Source organism: Cervus elaphus, chromosome 21, assembly GCF_910594005.1.
Source record: "Cervus elaphus chromosome 21, mCerEla1.1, whole genome shotgun sequence".
Taxonomy (NCBI): domain Eukaryota; kingdom Metazoa; phylum Chordata; class Mammalia; order Artiodactyla; family Cervidae; genus Cervus; species Cervus elaphus.
Window position 1 is genome coordinate 78,663,089 of NC_057835.1, and position 18,290 is coordinate 78,681,378.

General features: G+C 40.1%; 1 protein-coding gene across 5 annotated transcripts in view; it reads right to left on the minus strand.

The window, feature by feature from the left end:
- RALYL (RALY RNA binding protein like) overlaps positions 1-18,290 on the minus strand; it is a 773,722-nt gene that overhangs the window by 573,384 nt on the left and 182,048 nt on the right. The gene's annotated exons all lie outside the window — the stretch shown is intronic.

Sequence of the window (18,290 nt, forward strand, 5' to 3'; positions counted from 1 at the left end):
TCTATGCCTGCTCCTCTGCTATCACTTCCGTGACTCTGGTTCTCTTTAGAAGGCCCTTATTGACGAATACCTATGTGATTTATACGTTGTGAAATTCAAGCAGTATCTTAATTATATAATGTCTTATACTAATCCATATTCATTAATCTGTACCTTCGGTTATGCTGAAAGCCTCTGTCAGGAGGCAGCATGTTTTAATATTTTCTGACACCCTCAGGCACCGAGCAGTGATGAAGACCTAGGGGTGGCTCCTTTTTAATTAATAACTATATTCAAAAGCACAGAAACAGAAGTCTGAAAATAAATGCATTCACTCACGCTAACCATGCATTATGTTAAGTGCTGAGAATATCATGTCAAGTCAGAAAGACCAGCTGCCACCCTCACTGAGCTCGCGATCTCCTGCCATGGAGAAACCCAATAAACACCCTCCATGGGGTGCTGCCTGCCTAACATCAAGTAAAGTCACCGGGAAAAATAGGAGAGGAGAGTTAATCAGTACTTATCACAAAAGAAGTTCACAAATGAAGCAACACCTTTTGGCTTTATGAAGCTTAGATGGTTGAGGCGTATTGCTATTTTCCATATGGCAGCACAGGGAACATAGATGCTTCTACATCACATGAAGCATGAAGATCAGTGAAACACTTGGCATTTCAAGTTGGCAGCTAGAGGGGAGATGATGTATAATTCAATAGCATATATTTTTATATTCATCAAACACTGTATGTTTAACATCATTTATTTTTTAAATAAAAATGAATAATTAAAATTACCCAAATAAGCATATAAAATAGCCTGAAAACTTTAAAATTTTGGTTCTTCACTAACAGAACAGATAAAGTATGCTAATTCAGTTAATTCTTTAAATTTTTACAGTAATATTGAATTTAACTTGCAAATGTTTGATAATCTAAGGTATTGTAGAATAATCTGGTTAGCTGATTGATTTTCTTTATGCTTCAATATGTATTATGTACAGATTTTTGTAGACTTAATTAACCATGTTAAACCAAGGGAAAAATTAAACCCAACCTTAAGAAAAACTATTTCAAAAGATATACGTTAGTCATGTTGCAATTAAAAAAAAAAACCTTTACTGCAGTAATTTTTTATCACAGAGCTGATTAAATGTTGAGAAAGAACATATATTTCATTCCCATCCCAAATGTATTTTAACCAGCAGATGCCCACTTTTTGACATTCTCATAAATGATATGCCCAATCAATAGAGAGACAAAAAAGAAGCGTGAAAACATCTCTAATGCAAAAAAATAAAATTTTGATGATATTAATTTGATTGTATAATTTATTTATAATTTAGAGGCATTCAAAACCACATTAGACAGAAATTACATTTCTAATCATAAGTGAAACTTATGTAATCAACAAACCATAAATGTCTCAAAAGATGCTTTTAGTTTTCTTCTTACATAAAAAGTCATTAATACTTAGAGGAGAAAAGAGCAAGAGAAAAGCTACATAAATAATGATCAGGTATATAGAAAGAAAATAAAAGAAAAATAGCATCACAGAAACTAGTGAAGAAAACTGTATCAAGAAGATAGCAGGCCATGTTAGATGCATCAAGACAATTATAATGAGGGATGTGTGCTTAGTCGCTCAGTCATGTCTGACTCTTTGCAACCCCATGGACTGTAGCCTGCTAGCCTCCTCTGTCCATGGGATTCTCCAGGCAAGAATACTGGAGTGGGTTGCCATGCCCTCCTCCAGGGGATCTTCCTGACCCAGGGATCAACCATTGCAGGCAGATTCTTTACCATCTGAGCCACCAGGGAAGCCGCAAAATGAAGGATAAAAACAGGCTGATTAACTTATTAATTAGGTCACAGGTAAACTTGGCTTCCCTGTGGCTCAGACCATAAGGAGTCTGCCTGCAATGTAGGAGACCTGGGTTCAATCCCTGGGTCGAGAAGATCCCCTGGAGAAGGGCATGGCAACCCACCCCAGTATTCTTGCCTGGAGAATCCCAGGGTCAGAGCAGCCTGGCAGGCTACAGTCCGTGCGGTCGCAAAGAGTCGGACAGGACTGAGCAAATAACACACACAAACTTGGTGCAGTTTGAGCACAGTGAGGGCGGGGGGCTGAGGTCCTGAGGACCAAGCCTCTTCTACTTGTACATGTACTGGCTGCTTGCTTTTTTTTGACCTACACTCTGAATGAGTAAAAGGAACAAGCTGGCCTCTTTTTCATACCATGTGATCTAAATTTGTCTTCCATTATCCAGTCCTCATTCACAGAGGCAGGAAGCCTCATGGTCTAGTGAACTCAGGTGGAAAGATTATCTTCTCCGTAACATGAAAATAATTCTCCAGTGAAGGTCCAACACGGGGCAGTAGTTTATGTAGAACTACGGGCAACCAGGGACTAGAGATTACCAAGGAAGAAAATACATTGGTTTATATAGCTCAGAAATATTACACTTCTTAAATATTCTTGTACAGGAAGAAATTACAGGGATCAATAAGGGATTGGGTGTGAAGATTGAAGAAGTCTGTGAAATAGACATTATTCATCCCATTTCACAAATAAATAGACCAAGGCTTTAGAGGAATTAAGTTACCTGCAGAGCATCAAATGGGAGCCAAGACAGAACCCTAACCAAAGTGCATATTCTTTCTACTCCTAAATTATCTAATCTTTCAAGAGATATATAGGCTACCAGCGTTAAAATTTATTAGGATAGATGGATAAAACACAATTCGCTAAATATCCTGTGAAATCTGGTCATTCACGGAAACTCTCAACATAAACCTTCAAGCATTAATCAATCAGTACTAAAGCAAAATAAGCAATATTTTCCCTGAGATTGGAGGACAGTACAGTTCAGACGAAAAGCTTTCAATGCAATGCACAGCTGGCACCTGTGAAATTGTTTAAATTGTCATTACATTTATTGCAAGGTGTCTTTATTACTAAAGCTGACATCAGTAGTATAAATAAATACACTGTCAGAGTAATATGAATTCTAAGAAGTATTCCTCTTTTATTGACAAGTACTTGCATGTATGTACTAACAACTCTTGACCTCGCCGTATGTGAGTGAAAGTTGCACAATCAATCAAAGTGACATAAAGCACTGTTTTTAAACCAAAGAAAAACACTTTAATCTGGTCCTAATTTGGTCACCTCTCTCACCACTGTTATTATTGATAATTACTACAATTAAATCATCATTAACTAATCCATCAGAGGCTTACAAAAATTGTTAAGTATCTTCCCAGTGCCTCCCAGAGTGAGATTTTCCATGGAGGTAATTAGAATTTTGTGGTTTTTTGAATGCACTGTTCAAATGTAAATTTCCCTATTCCAGACTGAAGCCTGATCTAAATGAGAAAGTGCTTTGGGACATACCCACAGAGTCTGAGAAAGCAGGCAGCAACAACAGCAGAACAGGTCCCGAGAGAACAGGCAGCTTCCAAGGGCAAAACTGAATTTGAAACCCAGGTTCACAGACGACCAGCAGTTCAACGTATAAGGGCCAACAACAGAAATCTAGAGCTAGAACGCCTGATCTAGTGAGCACTTAAAAATTAGGAAAATTCTGTGTTTACCTGAAGCCATAAACTGCAAGGCCACATTATCATATGCCATATTACAGCAAACCCAAAGCAGGGTAAGGAGTTTTACTTTCTTCTGGAGAGCAGAGCAAAGAGCCAAATGAAATGTCTCAAGGACAGAAGTTGCCATCTCATCGTGGCATGTTGGTGAAATCTTGGGGGAACCATGTGATAATCATCATTCTAGATTCTGCTCTATATTCCAAAAAGCTATCATTTATGAGTAAAGCATTTCCCCCATTTTATAAATAAATAACTCAGCCACAACTATATTGAGATTTTTATGAAGGTCAATTCTCCAGACTCATCTCTTTTTTCTTAGAAGGATGCTGGTTTCTATGCAGTTGAATTTTAAATATGTACATATCTTCTTAAATATCTATGAAGATATGAAATATCATAATTCCCTCAAAGGTAAAACTGTTATGTGAAAATCCACATTTAACTATAGTTGTTTAAGGATAATTAAGAGCAACACATAGTTCATCTTTCCAAGCAGGAAATTCTCAAAGTAACATGTTCTAGAAAGAGACCACTCTATTAAACATTACTTCAAAAGCACCACGTGGGAAGAATCATTCAGCCAATAATCTTACTGCTTTGCTAAATTCTTTAAATAAGGCATGGGGAAATCTTCACTCACAATTCTCATATTTTATTATTTCTTCTTCAATAGGGTGTACATTGACAACTTAGTAATACTGGTAATCATAATTTACAGCAGACCTTTGAACTATGCGGGGGTTGGGGCACCATCACCCTACCTTCAGTTGAAAATCTAAGTATAATTTATACTCAGCCCTCAATGCCTGCAGTTTTATATCTGTAGATTCAATCAATAGTAATCTGTAGTACTGTTATGTATTCAGTGAAAAAGATCCATGTTTAAGTGGACATGCACAGTTCAAACCCATGTTTCTCAAAAGCCAACTGTATCTTGAAACTCTGGGGAGTTCTGTTCTAAGCATAAGATCAGTCAACACTGGTTTCAAGGATTTGGAGTTTTGACTGTGCTACCAGGGAAGCCCAGTTAACAAGAGAGGTCGTGCTTCATATGTGTAGCCTCCCTGTCATCTGGGCTTCTGTCTCTGTCTCTGTCACAGGCCTCCCTATGTGCTAGGAATTGCCTCCTATGTGCGGAGCTAAGCAGTAACCTAGCCGTATGCATATCGGCCGCTTCCAAAGCATTATCTTACATTTGTTGACAATAAAACTCACACACAAATTTTATTTTCTTCACAAATATTTCTGGAATACCTGGAAACCCTCAGTATTACCTGCTAATTACAAACACACTCTTGTCAGGTCTTTGGTAAAAATGTAAAATGCAACTATTCCCAGTACCGAGCTTTAGTTCAGAGTTTTTCCATGCAAAGAAACACCTGTTTTATCCCTTGTTTCCTGCCTGTAAATCGATTCTGTATCCATGACAAAATAAGCCATCCTACAGTGACTTAAATGGTCTTTAGTGTGTAGCCTTTACAAAGGGCTTCTTAAAGCTGCAAATACATTAGGCATGGTACGTTTTCCCTGTAAACATATTTAGTTTTCTCCTCAAAGAATTCTAGAAGCTTTGCCTTTCTGAAACTGTTACCTTCCTCCTTCTATTCTGCTTGTTTAATTCCACCAGGTTGCAAGAGGAGAACATGAAAATCACTACTCTTTTTTGAAGATGGCTGTCACATTACTTAATCAACCCAGATTTTGGCATGTTAACCATACAGAGTAGTGGATATGTTTCGGCCAAAGACTTCATATTTCACTCCTATGTATTTTCAGTACTGTGTTGAATGACATTATCTTTATAAATTATTTATATCTACTTCAGCAAATTAACTTGGATGTTCATTAGTAGGTGTTAGAATATTTTATTAACAAACTGATTAAAAACTATTAGAAATGGAAGTCTTTCTTAAAGCATGTGGCATATCTTGCCTACCACCATTGCGCTATTAATACCCCTGCCTATGCTAAATTTTCTGAAGAAGCTGATCAAGTAATTCTATCGCTTCCTGTTACCAGCTTTACTGTGTTCTGTAAAAGAGCTTTAGGTCTTTGAATCTGTGAGGCTCAAACTTTCACTGAATTATGCATAAAATGCCTACTTAAATCCTTCATTCAAGAGGTATTTTTTTCTTAAATATCACTGTGTGCTCTCTCCCAGACTGCACGCAGTAAATTTATGGTAAGCTATAATTCTAAACTTTAAGAAGCTCACAATAGTAAAGAGTCATATGGCGAGATCTGGCTCACAGTGGAAACTGGAACAGTTTGTACCCACTGTGGCATTTGGGTATGATACACGGGTGGCGGTCAAGATTCCGGGTGACAAAAAATAGAAAATGACCCTGTATATCTCGAGCCGAAAAGAACCTTAATGGATAGATGACGGCTGGTTCATAGAGTCGATGGGCATGAGGGCGCTTTAGGCTTGAAACCAAAGGAAACCTGGTGGTTTAGAAAAACATCCAAGATGACTTCACAAAGACTATTTTTCAGCTGCGCCTGGCTCCTTTGCTTTCACACTGCTACCTTACACAGTCTGGTTGCTGCTGCCACTTGCAGAATAGATTTGATACTATTCTTGTTTATTACATATATATATATATATATAATTCTTACTTTTAATACTATTTATTTTTGATACTTTTCTGGCATATATATAATTTTTATTTTATTTGTATATATTTATTTTATTTCTTTTTCATCATGTATTTATTTTTGGCTGTGCTGGCTCTTCGTCGCTGCCGGAGCTTTCTCTAGCTGCGGTGCGCGGGATTCCCCTTGCGGTGGCCCCTCTTGCAGCGCGCGGTCTGCAGGGCGCACGCGCTTCAGTAGTCGCGCACGTGGGCTCAGGATGGTGCCTCCCGGCCCCAGAGCGCAGGCTCCGCAGTCGCGGCCACTGGCTTAGTTGCTCCACGGCATGCGATTCCCGGATCATGGATGGAACCCGTGTCTCCTGCACTGGCAGGCGGATTCTTTTCCACTGAACAACCAGGGCAGGCCTGGTCCTGTTTCTCAATGACACATCCAGACTCAGGACACACCAGGAGGGTGCTTATGGCTGAGTGAGAGTCGTCCCAGGTCCTCTGCTCCTCCGCCAGGCTTCTCGGAAGGCCAGTGCCTGGTCTTTCTTCTCCCCAGGCAGTAGATAACAGTCAGGGATGTTCACACAAAAATGGGCCCAGGGACTTTTATTTGATGTCTTCAGTTTGTGAAGGAGTATGGGACTTCCTCCATTAGTAATTAAGAGGTACGTCTCCACTGTTCGGCCTCTTTTATTGTATCTTGAAATCTCTAGCAGTGTGTATACAGAAATTACTTTAGTTGCTGCCAAGCACTTTAAATACTATTTTTTATCATTTTGGATTTTATGTTTTTAAAATTCACGTAGAAGACTTACTTCTCTGGCCAGACTATGCTATCACTAATCCAAGCTGTTAAACAGTGTCTTGTAAGCTGGCTGCATGCAGGGTCATTCTTATTTTCCTGAATCCTATCTTACTGAATTCTCACTGTGTTTCCTGAATTCATCAAAATTAAAATTTACCAACTTGTTTTTCAAAAACACTGCCCATGAAGGCGGGCATCTTCAAAGAGTTCATTTACTTTTATGAATGGTTTTCCAAATTGTTCACTGATCTAAAGCTTTTCTCATCTCTAATGATATTATGGTATCCAAAATGTGTTTAATGGGATGGTTTCCCATTCATCTTGATTCAGGATGCTTTTCATGCTGCTTCTACCTGAATAAACATTCTTCTGTAAGTTTTGCTTTTCCTCTTGTAGGCTAGCAGAGGAGTAAAGCAGCCAACACAAAATGACCCTGCATGGCTAAAGATAGTGGTGATTTTATAGCATCCCGGGCATTTCATATTCCTGGAGCAGGAATCGGGGCTCTGTATTAGGTGCTTCTTCTTGAGTTTCCTCTGCCCTTTTGGAGAAGGATGAAGGACATCCTTTGCAAGAGGCATGTTCTCACGGAGAGGCCATCATCCCAAAAAGCCTAATAATAATAGTAATTATTATTATTTTTTTTTTATTTTATGAGTCTGTGTTTCAGAAGGTAGCCTCCTAAGGACTTTGAATTTTAGTGTCTAGTAAGTTCACTTAAATAAGATGTCCAAAGTTTCCTCCATAAACATGTGAATGACTGTCTGTGTGTGCTCAGTTGTACCCAATTCTTTGTAACCCCATAGACTGTAGCCGGCCAGGCTCCTTGGTCCATGGAATTTTCCAGTCAGGAATACTGGAGTGGGTTGCACTTTTTTCTCCAGATTTGAATGATTACTATAAATTTACTTTCCATTTTTCCTGAATTTAAGCTCCAGAGGTCTTACATTGCTCTATTTTCTCTACAGTTTCTGTCACGATTACAAAAAATGTAATATAGAAACATAAGAAGGAAATTATAAGTTATGAAGAATTTTGTCTGGAATTTTGTTTTTTGATTTGTTTGTTCATTTGTTGCAAAGAAAGAGTCAGGGGTACTAAATGCCGCTAAATGTCACTAAACATTTCCACTAAAAATCTCTAAACATGTTGCTCCTAGGATATTGTCTGCAGATATGTTTCATGGTGAAGAAGAAAGTGGTGTCAATCCCTGTGGTCACAAATTTGTTTAACTAGGTGATATTAAATACATTAATGTGGTTAGTCCAGCTCCTGGCACATAGTAAACTGAATAAAGAGAAATTGCAAAGATTTAACAGAGGAACAAGACAGTAGAAACAGACTCTGGGAGACTTTTAGGAAACTAAATATAATGCGAAATCAGTGGGCTTCTGCGAGGAGGCGTACAAGAGATGGATTATGAAGAAAGGGAATATCACAACAATCCTCCTTCTCAACATCACAGACCAGGGTGTGTTTGCCTAATAATTTACACTTTCAGTACTAGCATTCTTTGAGGATATGTTACCTAGAAATAACAATAATCATCTCATTAGTGAAAGACTCATTTCCTCTCTTTTCTCTGAAACAAGGCATTTAAGTAACCTCTAATAATCTAAAGCTTTGTTTGATAACCTCTGATAAATCTGATAACCTACTGGCCACAAAGCCAGCCTCACCTCCTAATTCCCACGAAGTAAATAAAACCCTGGCAGCCTTTCTGCAAGTTTGCTCCTTCACAGTGTCAAAATATTTCTGATCACTTGCCCACTGGTAGTTTATGTGATTATTCAAGTTCTAATCCATAGAGCTAACCACCCATATCTAGCAGTATTCAAGATTCTACATTGATAATCCCCTGCAGCACACCTACTGTTTCGAAGCTCAGAACTTTCATTGGTTTCCTTTGTTCGCACTTCTTTGTCCCGTATCACTGTAAAACACCACTTTTACTGAACAAATCATATGTTTTCCCATTTACACAATTCATGGTCGATATACACTAAAACACAAAACACCATTTTATGCATGTAAGGGTGTGTATTGCTGGAGGTATACCTTTCTATATTATTATTGTTCTAACTACTCTGAAAACACCTTTCATTTATATGAAAATAATAACTTCTTATTCTTGACAATCTATTTCAGCAGTAGATTCAGAATGTTATGTAACTCATTTGGTCTTATTTACCCAAATTTTCACATATAACCAAGTTATGCTGTCCTGGTGGCTCAGTTGGAGACAATCTGCCTGTAATGCAGGGGACCCAGGTTCAGTTCCTGGGTTGGGAAGATCCTCTGGAGAAGGGAATGGCTACTCACTCCAGTATTCTTGCCTGGAATTCCATGGACTGGGGAGCCTGGTGGGCTGGGATCCCTGGTCCATGGGATCACAAAGAGTTGGACTTAACCAAATGAAAACAGATTAAGTAGCATTTCAGCTATACATAGTGAAATTGAATACTCATTGTCTTTTAAACTTAATTCTTCAATACCGATTGGGAGAAATGAGTTATTCCTCCTAGCAAAAGAATATAAACACATATACTTAGAAACAAAATGATGGCAAAGACCAATATTATTCGAAACTTGCTGGGTTTTGTAAAGCATCACTGTTGGAATGGTGTCCCATTGCTGTTAATGAAATTTGAAATTGATGGAATTAGAATGAAGAAAGGCCAAACAAGGCTCCCTGCTGAAATCGTAGCTTGTGTTGAATGTTCAGTATCTGAATGTTTCTAATCCTTCTGTTTTGAAACTGTGCCACCTAAATGATGTTCTATTTTAATCTATTACATTAATTGATTGAATGCTTAAATAGCTTTCTTTGGGAAGAAAAGGATTCATTAGAATTTTTTAATGGTTTGCTATAAGCTAATGTATCTTAAGAGGAGAGCACTTTCCTATAACTACTTAAGCTAAAGCATTATGTGAGAGATTAATATTTTCTATTCACTAGTATCATTTGTTTTCTTTGTTCTTTTACAATATGAAACCCAGCAGTGTTAGGAGGTCCAAAATAAATATAGTCTGACTTAAGGAAATCTAAAATAACATGCTTGACTGAATGTAAAACTAGTGATTAAAAGAAAATGAAGTTTTCCTGGAAATGTTTGGACAACCTACCCTCCCACTGACCCTTCCCAGTCCCCGTCATCTACCATTAGCTCTTGATCAGAAGACCTGTAGGAAATGACTGAACAGGACAGAAAGGTGTCTTCACATTTAGAGACGAGAAACAACATGGAGAATCCAGAACTCTCATCACAAGTCTTTACTGACAGAAAACAGGCACATGGTCCCCAAGACAGGCTGTTTGCAATCTCGTTTCCTTTGACCTGCACTGATTACTTATTTTCTAAGAAAGAAAAAATAAATAAAAGTCTGCCCATCGCAATTGTTCAGCTTGATACCGGTTCTCCAGTCTAGACTTTACTGGATTCCAAGAGGACAGTGTGGGCGCTGCTCACTAACCCACGTGCTCTGCTCTCCACGTCACAGCCGAAGAGCTCTCCTTGCCAGCAGTGCAGCCACCGACTCTTTCTGGACAACAGGCTGTGCACGGAAGTGGAGTGCGTCACTCCTGACGCAAGCGTGTCGGAGACGGGAGTGGAGTGCGTCACTCCTGACGCAAGCGTGTCGGAGACGGAGTGGAGTGCGTCACTCCTGACGCAAGCGTGTCGGAGACGGAGTGGAGTGCGTCACTCCTGACGCAAGCGTGTCGGAGATGGGAGTGGTGTGCGTCACTCCTGACGCAAGCGTGTCGGAGACGGAGTGGAGTGCGTCACTCCTGACGCAAGCGTGTCGGAGATGGGAGTGGTGTGCGTCACTCCTGACGCAAGCGTGTCGGAGACGGGAGTGGAGTGCGTCACTCCTGACGCAAGCGTGTCGGAGACGGGAGTGGAGTGCGTCACTCCTGACGCAAGCGTGGTAGAGATGGCAGAGATGGGAGTGGTGTGCGTCCCTCCTGACGCAAGCGTGTCGGAGACGGGAGTGGAGTGCGTCACTCCTGACGCAAGCGTGTCGGAGATGGGAGTGGAGTGCGTCACTCCTGACGCAAGCATGTCATAGCACAAGTTTCATCCATTAGTCCTCGCCTCCTTTCCACGATGACCGAAAGACCACCTTCCCCACAGGTACAAGTAAAAGATGGTGGAACCTCTGTCAGCTTGGCCCGTGAGTGATCATGTGAGGCAGAGCTTTCTTCAAACTGATTTAGAGGAACTGTCAAGAAGAAACAAACTTTTGCTGTGTTAAGCAAAGGAGATTTCAGGGTCTGCCGCGGCATTCTTAGAGTAAACATGCTTTCCGTTTAGAGAAGCGGTATTAGTGGGCACCTGGGTTGCTCTGCGACTTCCCTGGTGGCTAAGGTGCTGAAGAAGCTGCCCTCAATTCAGGAGACCCAGGTTCGATTCCTGGGTCGGGAAGATTCCCTGGAGAAGGGAATGGCAACCCACTCCAGTATTCTTGCCTGGAGAATCCCATGGACGGAAGACACCTGGCAGGCTACAGTCCATGGAGTGGCAAAGAGTCAGACACAGCTGGGCGACTTCACTTTCACCACCTTTCTTTTGGAGTTTCTCGGCAGAACTCTTAAGACAGGTGGAGAGGCTCAAATTTCAAAATAAATATTTGCGGCTCAAAAAGATTTTTCATTCTTGGTTAAGGCTCTTGCAGATGAAAATAATTGAAACCTGGTTCACACTATTACAGGTAAATGAATATACACTGATTTGTCAAAGCCAGGGGACTCCCAGAACTCCTGGGAACGTGAGGGTTGCAGATGGGACGCTTCAGGAACCAGAACCACAGACTGCAATGCTGAGAGGACGCCCCCCAATTCTCATCCCGGCGCCTCTATAGCAGCTCCCTTCATTTACCCTCTGCGGCCAAACTGTTCCCACCGGCCAAGAACAGCTTCTGATGGCTCTCAAACCTCTGCCGCCAGCGAGAAAATGACAGATGGACTGGACCTTTTTGCAGTAAGTTAAAGATGCCAACGAAAAATATGATTGTCATAGCTGGAGTCAAATGTGGTCCAGGTGGACCAAACAACTGTGTCCAGCAAGGGAGGTGATCTGTAGACACCATTAAATTTCAGTGCAAAACATCTAGATGGATCAGAAAAGCAAACACAGAAACAGAAAAGCTGTTTTCAAAAAGAGGGAGTTTCTGGGCAAACAAAACACTCACAAACAAGTTCAAAATCTAGTATGATATAGATAAAACCTAAAAATCTCTTAGAACTAAAGGTTTTGTTTTATAAACGTTTGGATCCCATTTGATGGCAAAACTTGACTTGATCCCAACTAATTTGGCAGGTTAGGTATGAACTTGATGCGAGGCTACTGCAGTTTTTTTTTTTTTTTTTAAATCAAGGTTTTATTTTCTAAGTGTACTCTTTGCATTTTTTCTTTTTTTAAATACCATTTTGATTTTTTAAGTGTAATGCATGCACATGGCAAACATTGAATTGCAGTTTATTTGTGCACAGTAAATACATTTCAATATAGAAATATTTGAGTGTAGAAATAATTGTAGTGTTTGATTATGGGTTGCTGCCCAAATTCTTCTGGGGGTGTTATACAAAGCAGAGTATAAGCATTATATTACTTTGCAGAGTGTAAGTTCCATAACATGCTCCTAAAGGTTTCAGAGAAGAGACTGTGTATCAGGAATTATTATAGTACAAATATAAATATCCACAAAATAAATTGTTACTGTAAGTTTAGAACACTCATGTAATAGAAATTGAGATCTATCTTCCTGTATCTATAATTCTGAGAGAGTGAGAGAGCATATATCCATAGATCTGTAGATATTTGTGTTTCTTGCACTTTTAACTTTCCATTTTCACATACACATTCTTAACAGGAGAGTTAAATATATCAAGAAATATCAGTTCAAAACAACTTCTGCATGCAGTATTAGTTTATAACTTGCTGAAGTAAGGAGTGGTGATGGAATCACACAGATTCAGAGATGAGAGTGATTTTAGAAACCATTTAGGATACTCCCTCATTGTCATATGATATGAGAAAACTGAAAAGGAGAGAGAAAAAGTGACTTTCTAAGCACAAAAAGTTGGTGATGGTGTGGTTATATAATTTTTTCCTCCAATTTTCAAATTTAAACTATGAGACACAGCTTTCTTAGCATTCTAGCCCACTGTGTGATTTGAATCCTTTCAGATTTACTTATATGCTCAGATATCTTAGCTAAATTATGACCAAAAGGATAGGGAAAACTTATAAAAATACATACAGGCGTGGCCTTGGATGAAATGTTCTATAAAAGTATTATTTCTTATCAGAAGTAAGGAAGAGCCTGTTATGTCTTGTAACAAAATTTGTGAAACTCAAAATATTCTGAAAATACTTGAGTACTTCTATGCTGATTCTAACCTTTGGACTTGTTAAAACATATGAAAAAAAATGTATTTTTTCCTGACAGAGGTAAACTATATTGAAAGTTATGAAAAATTATGAAACATACAATGGTATATTATATGAGGTGCATTTCTCTTAAATCACTGTATAGCTGGCTTTATTTTCAAAAGAGTTTCTAAAAAGTGTTTTTCTCTAAACTCCACAATGTAGCTTGCCTCACTTTCTGTTGTAAATAACCTGAAAGATTGCTATGTTTTGTCACAGTCTATTTCCTGCTACTCCCCAGATCCCTCACCCTGTCTACCATTCTTGTGAAAGTTTGCCTTAAAAGTAATAATATCTAGCTGATATTATGGTGTTCATGGATGCGGCGAATCGCAATCATCATTTGTCAACTAACCTCCAAGTCACCCATCTCTGTATCGCGCGTTAGTGGCAGTGTGAACATTTTCCTCACCAGCACTCCATCATTTCGCCCTCGCTGGCCCATGTCTTCACTGGTGGTTATGTTTGCCCAGTGTGTTTGCATTATCTTGCCAAGTGAACCTAAAACCTGTGCTGCTTTAAGGGAGACATTATAGATTTCCCAGTCTTTATTCTGTAGGTTTAAAAATTATCTCCAGAGAAGTCAAATTATGTGCCTTCTTGGATAACACAACTTTCTAATGATTTTAGTACTCATTGGCTATTCTGATACATGCAGATTTCACATTTTACATACATACAGTTCATAAACTCTAACTTTCTATAGCTTCCAGTTGCAAGTAGGGTCTTCACTCCCACAGCAGAACCAGAAAATTCCAGTTACTTGCTCTCTCTGGCTACAGGCATCACAGTATAAACATGTGACTCAGGTCACCCACTGGAAGACATTATCTGGGACTAATGTCTTCCCTTGGAAGAATTCAGTTCAATTGCTCAGTCATGTCTGACTCTTTGCGACCCCATGGACTGAAGCATTCCAGGTTTCTCTGTCCATCACCAACTTCTGGACCTTGCTCAAATTCATGTCCATCAAGTTGGTGATGCAATCCAACCTAATTGGAAGAATTAGGGACAGGTTAAAAGTCAACTTCCTGGGTGGCACTAGTGGTAAAGAACCTGCCTGCCAATGCAGGAGATATGAGACACTGATTCCATCCTTGGGTCTGGAAGATTCCCTGGAGGAGGGCATGCAACCCACTCTAGTATTCTTGCCGGGAGAATTCCATGGACAGAGGAACCTGGAGGGCTACAGTCCATGGGGTCGCAAAGAATCGGACCCGAATGAAGCAACTTAGCACACAAACAAAAAACAATCATAACTACAGCCACAGTGCACCACCCGTGTGTTCTGTCTGTGTCAATAGCATCAATGGGGTCCAATATCAGCATAGGAATACCCCAGCCTCTATTCCAACAGATGCCTTAGGTTCCTAATAATTGCTAAATCTGTGGTTTCCAGCATTCCATTTAATTCTGTGAGCTAACCACTTCCTTCCAAAAAACCATCTTTCTTGTTTAAAACCAGTATTTGTTTTCTGTTGTTTAAACCAAAAACTCTGATGAATGTCAGTATAACACACAAGCTCCCTGACCCTTAAAGCTTTATTCTTTTTCCATCATATAAACCTCACTGCTTTCATAAAATAAATTTACTTTAATTTTGTAGGGACTATCAGTGGTACCTTCCACTGCCAACAATTTCTTTTTGATTGTTCAATTTTTTATCCTTTTATTCATGATATAAATTGCATTATAATTACTAACATCAATTTTTTGTATAAATAGCTTATAGACTGTAGGCAAGGTATTGACTTTTGTGGCCAACATTAGTTTTGCAACACTGTAAATCTGTTTCATCCTACAGATGAAGACTGATTTATAGGTCATTAATACAATCTGAAAAAGAAAAACAAGTAGTGTCTAGCTGAGAATGAGAAAAACATTGGATGAATATATGAGAGAAATATTTGTGTCTTAAATATGCAATGGTGGAATATTATGTAAAGTATAAAATACATCAGACATGTATATCTCACAACTCCCAAACAGCTATGCATTTTAATATTATAACTGACTAGTAGATAGCTTACGATTAAAAGGAAGACTAGTTAATAATCAAAGGGTAGAAATCACTCATTTGTTTACTTACTTATTCATTCATTTATTTGTTTATCAGCAAACAGTTCTAAAAGCACCAACCTCATATGCCAGTTGGCATCACTGGTTTATTACCTAGGAAAGTTTAATAATGCCTCTCACTGCCAGAGGAGGTTTGTGCACTCACATGCATGGGAGGGACATATATAGAAAGTTAAAATAATTCAAAACCATTTATTTGGAACTGAAAATAAGATTTTCTTTAAATTTCTGTATCTCATATATGGTAGACTTTGCTAAATCATATATTAATTTCTCTTAAAATGCATTCAATTAATTTTCTGATGTAACACTTGAACAATATTTAAAGAACTTAACCTGAACAAGTAGAAAAAAATTATGAACTGAAAAACAAGTGTAGAATATATATTACTAATATGTGTTGTTTGCAAAATTTTAAAAATGCAAAGCACTGTTTTATAAGCTAGCATTTATGAAAACTAATATTTATCATAAGATACAGATTTTTTACTAACAAATATCATTTACTTTTCTTATTTCAGGATCATTTACCCTTTTAGTAACTTAATTTAATCATAACAGTAGATGGCATTTTACTCAATACTAAATTACTTTCACAGTTTTAATGTTAATAAACTCCTAATATTATTAGGTGGGGGAAGAATAAGCCAACATTATGTATTAATACATTCTTATTTTCTTCCAACTTACACGAATAAGTTGCAATAAAGGGCTTTTTCAATAGGTCATATGCTACTTCATTAAATATTAAAATACTTTGATTTCAGTTTCCATTACAGGGTTATTGTCAGGGCTGTTAGATATCTGTATTGATTATGAACATCATTTTTTGGTCATGGTATAATCCACAATACTCGATTATTTCATATAAGTCACACTGAGTGAAGCTTATGACCCTAGTAATAAAAGAACTTTTTCTATGTAAATGGTAACACCTGCCATTTTCTGGGAAGGGATGGCAGGCAGAGTGCAGAGGTCCCAGCTCTGACTACACCAGGGCGTATGGCAGGGGTGATGGCACACGCGTGCCACCTGGTCTCTCCCTCTCAAACTTGCGCTCTTATTCTCCTCGCCCCCCACCCTCCTCTTCCACTCCCCTCATGTGGAGGACTTTAGGTGGCTCAATGGTAAAGAATTTGCCTGCCAGCGTAGGAGACACAGGTTCAATCCCTGGGTTGGGAAGATTCCCTGGAGAAGGGACTGTCAACCCACTCCAGTATCCTTGCCTGGGAAATCCCCTGGACAGAGGAGCCTGGCGGGCTGCAGTCCACGGGGTCACAAAGGACACGACTTAGCTGCTAAAGAGCAAGGACAACTGTTACTCTAGTTCTAGTGCTCAACTCCCACCCTCCTCTTTGGTCTCATATTTGTGTTGTACATCTGGCCCTTGAGGGCACCTGAGTTTGAGAGCTGAGAGTTACTGCAATTAACAAGACTAAATATAAATTGTAAGACAGTATAAAGGATGGAAGGGCTTCCCAGGTGGTTCAGTGGTAAAGAATTCGCCTGCCAATGCAGGAGGCGCATGTTCGATCCCTGGGTTGGGAAGACCCCCTGGAGAAGGAAATGGCAACCCAATCCAGTATTCTCACTTGGGAAATTCCATGGACAGAGGAGCCTGGCGAGCTATGGTTCATGGGGTCGCAAAGAGTCAGACACGACTGAGTGACTGAGCACGCATGCATGAAAGATGGAAGAAAAGTTATACAAGACTCTCTTCTTGCCTTTAAGGATCCAAGAATCTATTAGTTAAAAACAATCAATTACTACTATGGAATACACAACAGAGGTCCTCAACTTTATTCCACACAGATACACCCAATGGAAGACGCACATTTCCACCAGCGTTGATGATTTCTGTGTGTGACTATAGCGATAGCAAGGTAGAGGTCTCTTCCTCTAAATCAAGATCGGTAATTAAACTCTCCGAATGTTGGGAGGTGAAGAAATGGAAGCAGAAGTGAGCAGTTAGAAAACGCTCCCCAAGTGAAGTCACCTGTCTCGACCCTTCCCACCCCCTCCTCCGCCTCCTACTGGGAATCACAGGGTTAAATGGAACCACACTGCGAGGCGCTGGGCAATGAGGATAATCACACCAAAAGACCTCCCGCTCTCAAGGGTGGTTTTGCCCTGTGCCGACCTAGTGAGGCTGAAAATGGAATCTCCCGGAAGTCTCTTTCCTGGGTGGTATTGGGTTAGGTTGGTAATACAGGAACACACATGAGGTATGGAAGGTGGGATAAAGCATCACTCCTTATTCTCAGGAGGTCTGCTCAGGGCCCGGGGAGTCACTGCATTTCACTCACTTGGGGGCTGATCTGATGGCTCATTATGAGCACAGAAAAGTGGCCAAATGGGCAGTCCATCCGAAATCACCCTTCCCTGCATCCTCTTCCACTCCTGGGCGTCCTGCGTGAGGGGCATCTTCAGGTTCCTGGCCAAGCCACCAGATTCTTCAGCAGATGGCCAGCTGACACACGGAGCTTAGATGTAGCGACAGACGGACGTGGCTTCGGGACTGTCCTAAGAGCTCGGAGTCTGTCCTGGTGGGTTCCAGTGTGCCCTCACGGCTCCAGCTTTGCCCTCACGGCTCCAGTGTGCCCTCACGGTTCCAGCTTTGCCCTCACAGTTCCAGCGTGCCCTCATGGCTCCAGCATGCCCTCACGGCTCCAGCTTTGCCCTCACGGCTCCAGTGTGCCCTCACGGTTCCAGCTTTGCCCTCACAGTTCCAGCGTGCCCTCACGGCTCCAGCTTTGCCCTCACCGCTCCAGCTTTGCCCTCGCGGCTCCAGCTTTGCCCTCAC